Source organism: Peromyscus leucopus, chromosome 12, assembly GCF_004664715.2.
Source record: "Peromyscus leucopus breed LL Stock chromosome 12, UCI_PerLeu_2.1, whole genome shotgun sequence".
Classification (NCBI taxonomy): Eukaryota; Metazoa; Chordata; class Mammalia; order Rodentia; family Cricetidae; genus Peromyscus; species Peromyscus leucopus.
The window spans coordinates 31,575,241-31,587,068 of NC_051073.1; the positions used below are offsets into that span (position 1 = coordinate 31,575,241).

General features: G+C 33.9%; 1 pseudogene; it reads left to right on the forward strand.

The window, feature by feature from the left end:
* Positions 1-2,068: 2,068 nt before the first annotated feature.
* LOC114698202 lies at positions 2,069-2,167 on the forward strand (annotated as a pseudogene).
* Positions 2,168-11,828: the final 9,661 nt, after the last annotated feature.

Consider the following 11,828-nt stretch of genomic DNA (forward strand, 5'->3'; position numbering starts at 1 on the left):
TGTTGTTTTGAGACAGGGTTTGTCTGTGAAGTTTTGGTGCCTGTCCTAGATCTTGCTCTGTAGACCAAGCTGGCCTTGAACTCACAGAGATGTGCCTGGCTCTGCCTCCCAAGTACTGAGATTAAAGGCATGCGCCACCACCTCCTGGCTTTGATCTTAGTAACTCTTTAACACACTGCTCAATATTTAGTTACTCAGATAGTTTCAGTTTCTTGAGGAGCCTGAAGTGTGTTTCTGAAGATGAATATATCAGAATGTTGCAAAGTTCTAAGATTCTGAAAACTGTCACATTCTCTTTCATAGAGCCCTGGTGTAATTCCATTAACCTATACATTCCTCAGCAATGCTTATCACTAAGCTAAGTTGTAAATGTGAAGCCTGGAGAAAGGAGTACTTGTTCAATAATTTGTTCATTCTGTTGAATCATATGTGCCATATTCACTGAAAATATTTAAAATACCCCTCAATAATAAAAATGACTCATTTGAGAACACAACAGATTTTCAAATATATATCATGAAGTTGATATCATAATGTTGAAAATTCTACTGAGTCATTGTATTTTCCAGATTCAGTAAATGTGTTTTATATACTGGAGCATCTAGAAATTCTATCTCAACAAGAGTCCCATGTCCACCAAGCATTGCTTGTGATATTAGACTTTTTAAGCAGATAAAAATAAATTACCAAAGCATGTATTTTCTTCAGGAAGTATTTAATTTTCTAACAAGCCAGAGCATAAGTAACTATATTAAAAAATATAGCATCCCAATCCATTTAAATCTAATTAAATATAAATATCTTCATGGAATAAAGAGGTTGGAGAATTGAAAGATATAAAAATGGTTAGAATTGATTTGCATGAGGTTGTATTAAGCAGCTTTTATTGAATGGTATTGTTACTGGGAATAGAGGTTGTTATTATCTATCAGAAATCAGTATGAGTTAAAATATTTCTTATAAAAATTATTGTTATAGATCCCTGTTTCCTGAAAAGTTCACAGAAACAATTTTATGTTGGGAATTATCTTGCCACAGCCTGAACGATATCAAAAATACATGAGGAGCTTTATGCTGAGTGACACGACACATCAGAACCTATTAGTGGCTTTCAGAGTGATTTAGGATTAGGAAGGATATTGTAAAACAAGAAGTTATGCAAGCAGTCATTAGTCAAACATAGTTTTAGTATGATGGAAATCAGACAGCAGGATGCACTGGACATTTTAACTACATTTATAAATGGAAACCAAAATATTGATAGCGGAAAAAACAGAATAAATCACTGCAGAAGAGTATTTCATAACACTGTAAGTAGTTTCCTCTGAAGACATGTTGCAGGAAATTGTATTTGCCACATATTTCAATTTGTTTTATCTAATAATAGGGATCACTCTCATATACATGTTTGACTTCTTTCTTGAGACTGCCAGTTCAGTCTGAGAATCTCAACAACTCATGTAAGAGCACCATACGCATAAAATGATATCTTTGTACTTGTTGGAGACATAAAATACTTCAGCCAACACTAGGATTATTAAGATTAATAAAATGGGAAGTAGAGTACTTCTAAGAATCTTGGACTTCAGTTATCAAGATACCCTCAAGTGGTTTGATATGTAAATATTATACCCTCAAGTAGTTTGATATATAAATATTTACCAGAGAATTAAGGTTTTAATTGTACAAAAATGAAAAACATTGAGAAGAAAGTCAAATAAGATATGATTAAATGACAGAGCATTATATGACTAATATTTTCTTAAATTGCCATTGAAATAAAACCTGTCACCGTTTCCTGCCTGTGCTTATCATGTACATGTCTAAGGGATGGTTTTCTGCTTTCAAGTTCTTCACAAAATAGTCATGTTACAGAAGATATATGCTCAGTTTCTTTACCTATACAATGCCATAATTTCCTAAGCACAAAGCCCAACACATGTCTTGATTTTGGTCAGACAGCTTTCTCTTGAAAATACACATGGCATTTTAAGTACTTTTCCCATCAACCAACACAGTGCCAAAAAAACCAATCCCATTTAATCCTATAATGCTTTTAAATTTAAAACTAAGGTCCTGCTTAGAATATATTAGAATTGGAATGCTATAGAGAAGATGGCCCCTGAAAGAAAATAACAGGTAAATTTGTGAAGTATTCCATAATTTTATCAGTATCTGTCTACAAATTCAGTCCTATAAAAGGTACTAGAAGGAAAACTTCAACTTGAAGAGGTTAACCACATCCAACAAAACACAAAGAATAAATAATATTAAACCAGCAAATTAAAGGAAGAAACACACACACACACACACACACACACAGAGAGAGAGAGAGAGAGAGAGAGAGAGAGAGAGAGAGAGAGAGAGAGAGAGCCTACTATAGCATAATTGCAAGAATCAACAAACACTGCTCATTGATAACTCTAAAAGTCACTGGTCTCAATTCCCAAATAAAAATAGACAGAAATTAGCAGAAATGATTTGAAAATAGAATCCATGCTGCAGAAACCAAGAAACACATCTTAACATCAAGGATAGACCTTGTGATGGATGGATGGGAAAAGATAGTACAAGCAAATGGAAATAAGAAGCAAGCTGGTATAGACATTTTAATATCTGAAAAAATAGACTTCTAATCAAAATTAGCAAAAGAGCTAGTGAAGGACACTACACAATCATCAATGGAAAATTCCACACTTCTCAACATCTATGGTCCAAACACAAGGGCAACCAAGATTCTAAAATAAGCAACACTACATCTTGAATCACATATTGAGCCAGTTGTAGTGAGGTACTTCAATACTCCACTCTCACCAATAGACAAGTCATCCAGGCACAAATTAAAAAGAGAAATATCATAATCCATAAAATGGACCTAGCAGATATTTATAAAAATTCCATCAAAAAACAAAAGAATGTACCTTTTTCTCAGCACTTCATAGAACTTTCACAAAAATTGACAACATACTCAGACACAAAGCAAGTCTCAAAAGATATAAGAAGATTGAAATAACAACCTGAATCCTATCTAACCATTACATATTAAAGTTGGATATTATCAACAACAGAAAGCTTTCAAACTCATGAAAAGTGAACAAGTTACCATTAAATGAAAAAGGGGTCAAGACAAAAATAAAGAAAGAAATTAAAGATTTTATTGAATGGAATGAAAATTAATATATTATATATCCAAACTTATGGCATACAATGAAAGCCATTCTAAGAGACAAGTTCATATCACTGAGTGCTTACATAAAATGTATAAAAATAAAATAAAACAAGGAATTCCATACTAGTAATTTAAGAGTGCACCTGAATGCTCTAGAACAAAAAGAAGATATCATAGTCAAAAGGAGTAGATGGTAAGAATTATCAAAATTAGGGCTGATATCAATAAAATAGAAATAAACAAAACCAAAAACAATATGAAGCGTTAATGAAATAGTTAATTTTTTTTTGAGAAAAATCAATAGGATTGACAAATCTTTATTTCAAATTAACTAAAAAGTAAAGAAAGAAGACAAATGAACAAATTAGAGATGAAAAGGCAAACAGACTTAACAACAGACAGTGAAGACATCCAGAGACTCATGAGACCATACTTTAAGAAATTATACCCCACCAAATCAGAAATTCTAAAAGAAATGGATAATTTTCTCTGTACTTATCTACTATGAAAATTAAATCAAGATCAGATAAGCAATTTAAACAAGCCTATATTCCCTCGTGAAATAAAAGAAGTAATTAAAAGTCTACAAACAAACAAAAGAGCCCAGGGCTAGATGGGTTTAGGGCAGAATTCTATCAGATTTTCAATGAAAAACTAATACCAATGATTTCCAAATCATTCCACAAAACAAAAACAGAAGAAACATTGCCCCCTTTTAATGAAGCCACAGTTTCTCTGATATCTAAACAATAAAATGACCTAACAAGGAAAGAATTACAGAAGAATTTCCCTGATGAACATAGATGCAGAAACTCACTATAAACTTCTTGCAAATAGAATCTAAGAACACATCAAAATGAACATTTACAATGATGAAGTAGGGATTGTCCAACAGACATAAATAGATAATCATAATCCACCATGAAAACAAACTGAAAGACTAAGATCACATGGTCATCTTATTAGATGCAGAAAAGGCCCTTAACAAAATCCAACACCCTTTCATGAAGTAAGTCCTAGAGAGATGAGGCGTACAAGAGATATACCTAACCATAATAAATACAGGTTCAACAAGCTCTTAGCCAACATCAATTTAAATGGAGAGGAACTTCAAAGCAATTCTATTAAAATAAGGAACAAGACAAGGATGCCCACTTTGTCCATACCTATTCATTATAGTACTTGAAGTCTTAACTAGAGTGGTACCAAGGTATACAATTTGATAAGGTAGAAGCCAGAGTATCTTTATTTCTGGATGATATGATAATATATATAAGTAACCCTAAAATTGCACCAGGGAACTCCAATAGATGATAAACACTTTCAGAAAAGTACCTGTATAAAAAATTATCTCAGAAAACCAGTAGCCCTCCTATACATAAATGGCAAACAGACTGAGAAAGAAATCAGGGAAATAACACCTTTCACGTTAGCCTCAAATAATATAAAATATCTTGGCTTAACTCTAACCAAGCAAGTGAAAGATTTTTTTGATTAAAAACTTTAAGACATTGAAGAAAGAAATTGAAGAAAATATCAAAAGTTGAATGGTGTCCCATGTTCATGGGTCTATAGTATTAATAGAGTAAAAATTGTGATCCTTTCGAGAGCAATATACAGATTCAATACAATCCCCATCAAACTTCCAACAAAATTTTTCACATTTTGAGACAACGATTATCAGTTTCACTGGAAACATGAACAATCCACAATAGCTAAAACAATCTTGAACAATGAAAGAACTGAGGGACGTATCATACCCTCAAATTGAAGTTGTACTACAGATCCATAGTAATAAAAACAACATGATACTGGTAGAAAAATAAACATGTTAATAAATGGAATAAATTGAAGACATAGACATAAATCCACATATGTATGGACACCTGATTCAATTTTTTATTTTATCTTACCTTTTTATTTTATTTCATTTGTATTTTTTATACGCCTATCTGTTTTTTAAGGAGAGACAAAAACATTGTGGGTGTGGATGGGAAAAGATGTAGGCAGGAATTCAGAGGAATTGAAGAAGGGAAACAATAATCAGAATATATTGCCATAAAAAAAACTCTATTTTCAAAAAAAAACCTAGAAGAAAAGATTATTAGAAAAAAATATATTTAGCAGCCAAAATTATGTAGGTTACAGCTTCTATATAGAGTAGCTTATTTCTCCATTCTGGGTATCTCAAGGTCAAAAGCATTGTTTTATTTTTTTCACCCCAAGAGTGTTATCTTTTTGTTAAACTCACCTGATTCATTTGTTGTGTGACTTCCATCATATTCAAAGACAATGCACAGAATTCCCCTTGAGATTCAACTATCCATTGGTTGGAAGGCCCTCCTCCATCCTAAGTGCTTACAAGTTTGGAAAATCTTACCAGGTAATTTCAGTTTTTCTTTTTTCATTCTTGGAGCCAAATTTGAAGCAGGCTTTATTAAGTGCTGGCCAGGAAGTTGGACACTGGCCATGTCCATAACCGGATTCCCAAAGAATGGCTGTGAATTATGTTAATTAGGTCTTTATAAAGCAAGATATTCATCAAATCTGTGAAAATTCCTTCATTCAGAATGGAATAAAACTGGAAGCAAAAAAATTATTAGGAGGTAATTAGAATATCATAGCAGCATAGATGAACAATTACATTAACATGAGTGCTGAAGTGATGTCCTTTGATGCTGAATTTGCAAGAGATATTTAATGGAAAGAAGTCATGAATAATGATCAAAAATTTTGTCTCCACTGTGCTGGATAAGGCAAACATACAGTAAGTTAAGAAAGCCTGAGGAGTGAGTAAATTCTAGAAGAAAATCACATTATGTCTTTTAATTAACTAACAAATAATGATGTCACTCGAGGTATACATGGCTGGCCTCCAATTCATATGCATGATCTACCCTCTTACCTATGCATGCACAGTAGCTGAAACTATATGTAAGCCCACCTGTCTAGAACAAATTAATTTTGAAGCAATTAATATCTCAATTATTATACAGAAAGTTTAGTGTTGGAGTGACATTTATGTTGTGGGTGGGATATAAAATTGAGAGTTTGTTTTGAAGAAAACACTTAAAGCAGTGTTTAATTTTGATAAAATGAAAAAAAATAAATGAACATAGGAGGTTTAATGATTCATGGGCTGATTCATGGTCTCTCCAATATTAGAGATAAGGTGATGAATCTTATAATGGCAGGCGACTAGCAGAAGACTCAAGAGGAACAATATTTCAAAGTTAATTGAGTAAAGTATTTCATGGGAGAATATCTATTAAAATGCTTTCAATAAAAGGGTTAAATAGGTTTCTGAGAAAAATTACTATTGAATGGACAATATAAATAGAACTGAAGAATTGGACAAGAATGATTTCTGTGGACTAATGGAGACCAAATGGATTTAAAATAAAATGTGATGTCAGGAGGTTCAAATATTGAGTGGAGGTTTTGCTGTAAATAGATAGACCTGAGAAAAATAAATGAATACATTAACTTAAATAAAGAAGAAAGTTTGATTTGTTTATGGGTTTTGTTCATAAATCAGTGATAACATGACTGTCATAATATAAAAACAACGTATAAAATTCATGCCAATGTACCATTGGGGACTTTTAAGACAAACATTTGAAATTCACATTATGAAAATTGGAATTATAATGTTTATATTCTAATGAATAAAGAAGCAGGAGTAAAACTGAAGTAAATATGAGTGTAACACCTTTGGAACTGATGTCCTTAAGTGAATAACAAGTTTTATCCCATGGGAGCATAGTCATGATCATAGATTTCTCAGTCAGTGTACAGCAAGCAGGAAAAAAAATCATAGGATAGTACTTTGCTAGAAATTTATATCCTCATAGTTTGTTTTCTTCAGTGATACACAAGAAGAAAAGAATTCTTAAAGTTTTTTCAGTACCAGTAAAAGGAAAGTATAAGCACTTTAAGCATTAAGAACTAAGAAGAGTTTGTACACATTTGAAAACAGCAGAGCAAAATGAGAAAGATAGTAACTGCTTACATAAATGACTCAGACTTGTGGAATTATGCTACAGTCCATCTTCCCATTACCAAGATTCTTATACATCCAATGGTATGTTACTGTTATTTTACATGTCTGATCATTGTTGGAGATCATTGAGATTTGAATTTAACATGATACAAAGTTTCACAAGAAGCATGAGAGGTCAAGAGGCCAAAACAATGAGAGTTCTTTAAGGAAATTGCAATAAGAACAGAAGTGAAATCTAAGAATATTGAGAGGTCTGCAAGTATTGCTAAAAGTATAATCTGATGCATGGCCACAAGAAGTGGCTGAAGTGCGTTTGAGGTGAAAAAAACCAAAGTAACGGTTTTCAAAAAATCAGGAACAGGAATTTCACAATAATTTCATTATTTAAAACCTACTAAAATCATTTAGAAACTCTTCTAGAAGAATACCTTATTAACTACAATAGGGATGAGCTGGACCCCTAAAAGGGATGTTTTTAACTCAACAAGGAATAGTCGTAGGCAGTGTAGTCTAAAGGCATGGATTTCAGAGACGCAGAGAATTGGGTCAGCACAATAATTAATGATCTGTAATGAGGGCAAATTGTAGGCCTCCCAGATTCACACCCTAGTAGGTTCTCCCAAAACTGGAAGACAAATACAATGTTTGAATGGGTTGTAAAGAAGCAGTATATTAAAGTAGAGGTCCAGATTCCTATTACGGAAAGAGATAGAACTTTAGGAGAAAATTATAAAAATAAATTAGAAGCTTAAGAAATTATAAGGTTACAGAATGGGAGATTTTTGACATTCACAGTGCCCTTGGGATGCATAGTCTAGAGATAGAATTGATTTGACACACATGGGGCATTTATATTCCTATGGACAGAAATAAATGACTTTATAGTCTTAAACTAATTAACTAGATTTTGTGCATGAGAACATGCCTGTCTCTAATGATTGAATTGCTGGAAGATACTTACCAGGATATTTCCAAGGCTGAAGGAGATCTAGACTGGACTTTCACTGTGGCTGATTATTAGAAACTGGAAGAGGTATAACAAGTAGAAAAATCCCAAACACCCATCAATCATCATATTTCATATTTATCCACCACTTCTGTGTGTGACTCTTACTCCATCCTCCTCCTACCAAAACTTTAAACTTAAATCTAAACATGAAGGTGTCTATGAGTAAACCTGTCAGAAAGGATGAACTTGTACCATTTTTTATCAAACATTCTAGATAATTATAGAAAAATACACTAAAACCATTAAAAAATGTGCTTAAAAGCACATTCCTACATTTCTAAGAAAGTTTTCATATACCTCTTATGAAGCAATTTCTTCCATGTTGAAGCATTCCATCTTGGAGGGAAACTAATTTAAACTTACAAAGTAAACAGCACACAAGTATCCAGAAGTCCCTGAAATTACAAGATTCACACTGCCTTATCCCCAAGGTTACAGAAGCAGTAAGAATTTAAGGAGAAGAGACTGCCTAGCCTGTCCAACTACTCACACATTGTGAAGAAAACTTTAGGTTATATAGTTCCAGGGAAGCACCTGAAGCAGGGTGGACTTCTCAGGAAGCAGCTGCCTTAGGCATCACTACGTCTGTCAGTAACACTAATAAACTTCTGGTTTACAAGATAGATTTTGGGATCATGTGGTCTTTGCTCAGGGCCTTAATCTGGGAATGATAGAGGTTTGGTCATGTCTTCCACAGAAATATTTCATACATTCTTCTTTCTTTCTTCTGTTGATAGTGTTAAAGCTCAAATTACAAAAATATGTCCAACCGTGTTTAAGATTTCAATTAAGGTTATCAAGCAGATGGATAGTTAATTCCTAGTTGCAATCATAACTCCTCCTAGTCACTCTTGGATATGTATGAAAGAACTATGGTGTGGCTTAAACTCATTTCAGACTTTAGTAAATAGGCAAGAAAATTTTAACACACATTTCTATGAAATACATGCACTACATTTGTAACAACATTCTAGTATTTAAATGATGCTTTTGTATATCTGTATCTTATACATTTGTGTGTGTTTCAAAGCCAATCTCTCAAGGTGGCTTTGGACCAAGCTAGTTTTCACTTCTCTTCCCTTGCAGTTTTCAAGATCAGCTGTAAAAAGTGTTGGATTTGCAGGATTCTGAGGTCAAAAGTCAGCAAGAGTAGCCAAGGCTCCATTTAAGTCTCCTAAAAAGAATAGGCTTTCTTTTAATAATCTAGCTGGTGTGTCATGTGACCCTTGACACAGGACAAGCCATGTTCTACAGTACAAGTGAAATATGCACTGTGAAGACTTCCTCTTCCCTGCACTACATTGAGAGCCTTGAGAGACCAGCTAGTACTGAAGTCTAGGCTCATGTTTTCTCTCATTGGCTATCTGTAAATAATAATTTTTACTCAGTGGAACCTGTCATGCATATGTATATTCTGCCTCACTGAGCTTAGTCAATGAAATAACCAGTGCACAGTAACTTCCTTCATATGTGTGTGTGTGTATATATATATATATATATATATATAATATATATATATATATATACACATTACACACAGTTTTATATGCTTGCATGTGTTCCAGGTTTCCTAAGTCCTTAAAAATGCAAGTCTCCCAAAGTTACCCTAACTATGTTCTAACAGAACTAGAAATGTATTGTTTAGTTCACAGTATGTATCGTTATATCTTGCCATTTGAGCAGTAAAGGTAGACGGCACAAGTAAACTGTGTATTCATAAACCTCTGTGATAATATATCACATCTCATCAAAATAGTGATTTGTAAAGACATTAATTTTCACCATTAAAAAAATAGTTACTGATTTTTCTTTATCCATATTATCACCTGTAATATATACTACACATATTTTAGTAACTTTTCAAATTACAGAAGTTTGATCAGCACCCATTTCCCAATTTTAAGCAGGGAGACATCCTTTTTATCAGAATTTTATCACCAATGAAATGATAACTTAAAATTAATCTTACTAAGTCCTCAGATATAAGAATATCAGAAAAAAATGTCCAAAGTGAGCCTTAGTACACTGGCAACACTTCTGTGCCGCCTCACAGAGCAAAGGGCAAACCAAGGGTTCAAAACAATTTCCTACCTTTGCTAGAGTCTTTGTGGCAGGAAAATTTCCGACAGGAGTCCTTAAGGAAACACACAAAACTCCCCTTGTTTTAGACTGCAATGACCAGAGATCCTTTCAAAGACAGTGGACAAGAAGAGCCTGTTGGCTACCTGTTGAGTCCAAAGATAAATGTATGTTTTGGCCTTGCACTCTTTGTAATTTTGGTATCGAATGAGACGCTAAGTTAAGTTATTACTGACTTAAGCAAATTAAGTTATTTGTTCCATTGAGTCTTTTTAAAAATAAAAAAATAGATTTGTATACAATAAAAGTTATCTCATACTCTAACTTTAATTGACACTAAGCTGCATCATACTACCATCATCTTTCATTGGAAATATATTCAATGTCAGATGTGACTATAAAACACAAAGTCTGTTCTTAACATACTAGTCACACTGGGGAGGGGAAGGAGATCAAGAGAGGGGAAAGTAGGACACAGGTCCAATGGAGGAGAGAATGAGAAAAAAACAAGGGGTGCGTGATGTAACTGGAAAGGGGGAGGGGTGGGAACTCAGAGGGAGGAGGCATAAATAACACTACAGATGATTACAAAGTCAAAGGAAAACATATTTTCCTGTTGCCTTAAAAGGGAAACATATCTATTTTGTAAATATATGTACCACTAAGCAAACCAAACCTCCCCTCCCTTAAGTTGTTTCTGCTAGATATGTTCTTGGAGTAATAAAAGAAGTAATGAATGTGTTCTGCCTCCTTCGGAATAAGCTTCTCTAAGATCACATAGACCTATTACAGACTATAATTGCAATGATCCGTTTGGTATTTGAAATGTCATTGTGAACATTCTACTTTTATAGTGCACCAACTATCTGCTGACTTGTAAAATATCACCTGTGAGTGTAGACAGAGTTTTCTTGGATCTCAGCAGTTGCTTTCAAATAACCACAAAGAGGCTTAATATTAATTATAAATATTCAGCCTATAGCTCAGGCTTATTACTAACTAGCTCTTACAACTTTAACTATTTCTATCAATCTTTATTCTGCCATGTGGCTTGTGGCTTTACCTGTCCTCCAGTATGTTGTGTTCCCTCTTTGTCTCCTGGGAATTCTTCTGACTCTGCCATTCTTCTTCCCAGCATGCTTTCTGCCCTAAAAATCCTGCCTAGCTATCAGTCAAAGAGCTTTTGTTAACAATGAGAGCAACCCATTTTCACAGTGAACAGAAGGGTTATTCCATAGCACGTGGGTTTAAATGCCAGATAGGTATGATGGTTTGAACAAGAGTGGCAACCATAGACTCACACGTTTACATGCTTCATCCCCAGTTTGGGAACTGTTTGGAAAGATTTGGAAGTTGTGGCCTTGTTGGAAGATGTGTGTCACTGGGGATGGGCTTTGCATTTACAAAAGCCCATGCCATTCCACTTAGGTCTCTCTGTCTGGTGCTTGTGGGTCAAGATGTAAGTTCTCATCACCTGGTGCAGCACCATGCCAGCCTTTCTGTTGCGGTGCTCCTGGCAATAATGATTATGGACTCTCTCCATCTGAAACCATGAGACCCAAACACTC